Raw genomic sequence first — 6000 nt, 5'->3', positions numbered from 1 at the left:
ATGTGGAACATCTGCCAAAATCTACTGACATCATTTCTGAAGGAATTAATATAAACAGATTGTTCAGGCAATCCTGGGACCAAATTTTCTCAAAATGACATCCTCCAAAAACCTTTAATTTTCACAAATATGAGTGATGTCATAACACTACCTGAGGTCTCCTCATATATATTTATAAACAAATTTAATCACATGGGCATCAGCTGCAGAGCCCCAGGGAAGAGAATGTCATAGATTCCTACAGAGGGGCTGAATCATCTGGAAGAAAGGAATCATGAACACACAAGTAGCTTTTCCTACAGAAATAAAAACAGGATGGAATATGCAGGTGCCCATATAATGTGCTGATCTTAACAGCACTTCACAATACACACTGATCAGGCTTCAAGTTGGACAAAGATGTTCACTTTGATTTTTCTGTTCTTGCTCCTGAACAATCCACTTCTTGTGTCCAGTATCACCCATCCCAAGTGCTTTTGGAGAATGAAGCAGAATAATGACAAGGATGGAGATTTGTTGACAGGTTGTATCTTCTTCCTTTTAAGAGTGCAGTGGCCTGTGAAGAAAGATTATTTCAACTAAATTCTGAATACACAGTAAGTTTCTTTCTATTTTCTATGTAAATGTAATCATGAATATTTCATGGTGGGTAGTAAGATGAGAATCAGAGAACGTTTTGAGTCTCTGTTCTGTTACTCAATCTGCAAACCAAGAAACACCCCAGATTCTTTTAGAGACTCAATGCTCTTTTTCTACTTTTAATTTGTCCAGAGAGTTTTGTTATTCTCCTAGTTATCCTCCTACTTAACAGGCTGAAAGTTGAGTGAAGAAAGGGCTCTCTATCTTGTTCCATCACATATAGCCCTCCTCTTGACAGTTTCCACAGCACAGTAGCTGGTGGTGTCTTACTGAACAAAACCCCAATCTATTCAATGACTATCATTCTAACTGTGTGTAAGTAAATGACTGTCAAGTAGAGTCTGTGATGACCCTTTGATCACCATGTCACTCCTAATGCATGTGCTAGGACAACTAATATTTGTGGTACCCCAAGCTCCAGATAATTTTTCCATAGCTATTCAGTTACTCTCTCAGATGCTCTGCATGTGGTCACATTGTGCCTTCTAAAGCTGCATCAAGAATGAAAGTAGGAGACCTGCCCACTGTGAACTTCACATGTGTTCCTGTTTCCCCATTCTTCACCCATATCCATGTATAACTACAGGCCTTTAATTTCAAAGTCTAGTTCTTCACTCTCTCTTTAGGGTAAAGAAGGAATGTGTAGACTGAAAATGACATGCTTGCATTCTTTGAAATGTAGGGTCAATAATAGTGGTGATTATTTACTTTCCTCATCCCTTTCCTGAGTGACAGCAGTGGCATGTGATACTTGGCCACACTTGAGAACAGTTACCTACTAGCCCATCTTTGCTATTATTTAAGAAGCACATGTCTCTTCTCCTTATGTCTAAGCTGTTTATTCTCTGACACTTATACCACATTTAACTCATGTTTTTTCTCTTTCTGTAATTTTACTAGTTATAGCTGGCTGCATATTTTACCAATTTGGGCAATATACACATTTTGATTTTGTGTACTGTTAATAGTTGTTTTCAAATGTAGCACTTTATTCCAGTCATTTACTCTAACAGTTCAAGTAATTGATGCTTCTTATTCTTTAGTGTGCAGGAGTTAGTGTTTGAGATTCATAAGTTACAATATCGAATACCTGTTGAGTGTTACTGACAATATTTTCAATGATAATTTATCCATATGGTAATAAAACTATAAGATGGTTTTTATTTAAAAATGCATAGATGTATATCTGTACTTGTACCTAAAGATAACACAGTGGTACAATTTCTAAGTGGGATACAGATTGTATTTATCTCTGAGTGAATCATTCTGAATAAAAGAGTTTGAAGCTTATTGGTCAGATAATACGAAATGAGTTGGAAGACAAGAGTGTTATTTTCTTCCATACCCATAAGCACAAAATTATATTGTTCTGTGCTTACTAACATTCTAACTATATTTATTTTCAAAATTCGTTTATATTTCCCATACTTTGCACACTTTATAAACTTTTAGTATACAAAAATGTAATGCTGACACAAATAATTCTCACTTCACTTTCCAGAAGTCCCCAGTTTTCAATACAATGCCAGTGTTGTGCATTTGTAAGTTAAAATGTTTGCAAAATGTGCTCTCTATGAGAAAATTTATGTTGTTCAGATATATCAAGTATGATTACATTGAACATACTTGTATAAACATAAAATAGGTGAATAATACTGGAGTACATGCTCTTAATATCACCATTTGGGAAATGGAATAGGGGTATCCCTGTGCATTTGATGCCAGGCCAGTCTAAAGCCAATTGTCACTCAAAACCATGGAATCCGTTGCCTCTTTATAGCCTAAATGAGTAGTTGTCGTATCCACACACACACCGATGCATGTATTTAACAGACATACTCTAATATTTAAAATATTATTTTACATAAATAAATAAATCTTTTAAAAAATTTTGTGACTGCAATAGATAAACCAGAAAGAAAAAAGAACAAGATAGGGATAGACATGAGGGAATATGTTAACTATATTACCAAATAATTATAATGAATTATAAGTACTTGAGCCAAATATTGTCCCAGAAAGACTACTGCACATTAAACTGTCATGCTCTGAATGCCGTATTCAATTGAGTTTATTTCATAAATATTACCAGAAAGTTTGCTCATGCACCATATGTATTTTTCACATTGTTCAATAATTTCAAAATTAATTCCTGATCAGGTTTTCCTTTTTGTCAAAGACTGTGCCCTTGTATTTACCTGCTGAGCAAGCATGCAAAACCAGAGATGTACAGCCCTCTCTGTGGAAAATGCAAAGTCTCATCTTATGTATGTTAGATGCACACTCATCAACTTTTAAAGATTTTTCAAGTTTCCAGCTTCTCTGTCATTGCAATCTCACAACACAATATATTTGTTTCAATCATAGTAGATAGTTGGGAATACCATCCAGTACAGGATAAGCCTCATCCTGACTACAAATGATCATCTCTAGAATTCTGTCCAACATAAACATTGTTCCATTTACAGACAACCAACTGTAGACTATCAGTTTGTTCTGGCCTTGGCTAGTTCTGTTGTTGAAGTCAACAGAAACTCTAAGCTTTTATAAAATATGACTATACTATTTCCATACCAACAGGGGGTATAATACTGTGTCAAACTTACACAACCCTTTTTATTTTTTTTTTAACAAAATCGTGAAACTCCTCCTAATTATGTCTCTAACAAAGACATCAGGTGTACAGTGGTGCTTACAGAACCTTACTGGGCAGCATCTGCCATAATTGGGACATTCCTAGACCTCTACAAATCTCAGCAGGTGAGTTTTATTTGGGGTGATTTCGCAAGAAACCCTGTATTCACTGGTAGATTTCCCAGATGCTAAGAAGCTTGTGAGGAGGAGCCTGGCCTCACAGTCATGTCCAATTGTGTAGTTCAAGGGTACAATTCAGAGACTTGATGGTGCTTCCACCATGGAAAAAGTAAGAAGGGGATTTTCTAGAATACTCAGCAGAAGTGTGCTTACAAGATTTTAGGAGTGCATGATACTCATGCTGCTTCCTGTGTCCTAGGTTGTTTAGCTTACCTATGGACCCTTCCATCCTATCCTGAACGATCATGATCACTTTTCCTGTCTGTATCAGATGCCTCCGAAAGACACATATCTAGGAGAGGCCATGGTCTCTTTGATGCTTCACTTCAACTGGCTCTGAATTGGACTGTCCATCTTAGAAAATGATCAGACTACTTTATTTCTTTCACATTTGAGAACAGACATGAAAAAAATATTCTGTTTCACCTTTGTGATCATGATCCCAGGCAAGAAGTATTTTTACATGTCAGGAGCTGCTGTGTGTTATAACCAAATCATAACATATCCATAATGTAGTTGTCATTTATAGTGACACAAACAGTATTCAAGCTGTGAGCCTTAGAATGTTGGATTTCTAGGTATACAGAGAATACGGGCTACCACTTCACAGTGGGATGTCACTACAAGTAAGAGAAGTTTCACACTTGACTCATCTCTTGGGACTCTAGCTTTTGCACACCATTATGCTGAGATTTCTGCTTTTAAAATTTAGTCAAGACATTGATCCATCTCAAATACTCAGATGATTACCTGGAAAGGCTGGGTGGATTAATTTTAACTGTGAGGTCTTGGAATCTAATTGAAAATCTAACTGAAAAGCTGCTCATCCAATGCCTTGTTGGAATGGCTAATGGTCAGGACTATTGACATGGCCTTTAGTTGTGGCAATGACACTGTTTACAATGCTGTTCATGCTGTTTCCCTTGCCCTGCATGAGATGCTTCTTTAACAAGAAGATAATCAGCCAATGGACAACAGCAAAAAAACCTGTTATTAATTGCATTAAGGTAGTGTTTCCCCTATTGGGTGATATTTGGTCTCATCAATGTCATTGTGCTTAAGAGTTTCTCTGATGCTCAAATCTAGTGTATTAAGAAATATTCACCAAATAGAAAGACTTCTGAACATTTGTCTTTCTGAGAAAATAAATCAAAAGTGTGCTGTAAGTCTCTACTTCAAAGCCAATTAAGTGGAAGAAACAATTTAGCAATGAAAATTAGTGATTATGTTACAAAGTCCCAAATAATATCAGCCCATCCTAATACTGAAATTATATTAGTCCTTAGTTATTAATTCTCTCTATGTTGAAAACATGAGCCCTTATTTATTAATTCTCAAATATGTTGCAATCGTGTAGGAGATGGTTTTCACAAGTTCCCTTAGCTGATTCTACCTCCACTCTAGGCTTTGGGGACCTCACTAAAACTCTGAGAATAATTACGCTAGAAATTGTGCTGTGATTCAGTACAGTGCATACATGCATATTCACATATGTGAGTGGATGTGTCTCACTGTGTATGGATGTATGTTTGTGTGTTCCTGTGTATCTGTGTATGTATCTGTATTGTTTTACATAAATGTAGGTTTGTGTCTACCTGTGTATCTGTATTTGTCAGTGTATGTGTCTGCATGTGCCTATGTGGGTATTTTGCATGTTTCTGTGTAGTGGTTGCACATACATGTGTCTGTGTTGGTGTATATGGGTGTGTATGTGTGTGTCTGTTGGTATGTCTTTGGATGTGGGCATAAATCTGTCTGTGTCAATGACTCTCAGTGTGGTTGTTTGTATCTGTGTATCTCTCCATGTGTGTATATTTCTGAGAACATGCATGTTTGTGTGGGCCTGGGTATGTTTTGATTGTTTCTCTTTTTGTGTGTCTATTGGGGTGTATATGTCTCTCTGTCTATATGTGCCAGTACGTTTTTCTGTGTGTCTTAGTATGTATGGGAATGTGTGTAAATGAGTATATTGCTGTATTATGTATGTTTTTTTTAAGGATATGAGTATCTCTGTGTGTAGCAATGTGTGTGTATATGTGTAGTTGTAATCTCTTGATCTATTTCAACAGTGTTACTGGTCTTACTTAATCTTCAAACTTTATATTGAATAGATATAGAAAGAATAGACAGCCTTGTCTTCTTCCTAATTTTAGTGGGATTGGCTTGAGATTCTCTCCATTTAATTAGAAGTTGACTTTAGGGTTGTTGTAAATTGCCTGTATTATGTTGAGGTATGTTTCCTGTATTCCTTCTTTCCTCAAGACTTTTATCATGAAGGGCTGTTGGACTTTGTCAAAGGCTATTTCAGCATCTCATGAGATTACCATGTGGTGGTTTTCTTTCAGATTGTTTATATGGTGGATTACATTGATTGATTTTCATATGTTGAACTATCCCTCAAAATCTGGGATAAAGTCTATTTGGTCATGATGGATGATCACATTGATGTGTTTTTGGATTCAGTTTGCACTTATTTGATTTTGTGTTTTACATCCATGTTCATAAGGGGAATTTGTTTGTAATTTTCTCTCATTGTGGAATTATTTG

General features: G+C 36.1%; 1 pseudogene; it reads left to right on the top strand.

Moving 5' to 3' along the window:
* Positions 1-399: 399 nt before the first annotated feature.
* LOC131902654 (vomeronasal type-2 receptor 116-like) overlaps positions 400-6000 on the top strand; it is a 29935-nt pseudogene continuing 24334 nt past the window's right edge.

Source organism: Peromyscus eremicus, chromosome 1 (genome assembly GCF_949786415.1).
Source record: "Peromyscus eremicus chromosome 1, PerEre_H2_v1, whole genome shotgun sequence".
Lineage (NCBI taxonomy): Eukaryota > Metazoa > Chordata > Mammalia > Rodentia > Cricetidae > Peromyscus > Peromyscus eremicus.
The sequence above is the reverse complement of the archived record's forward strand: the minus strand, read 5'-3'. Positions and strand labels throughout refer to the sequence as shown.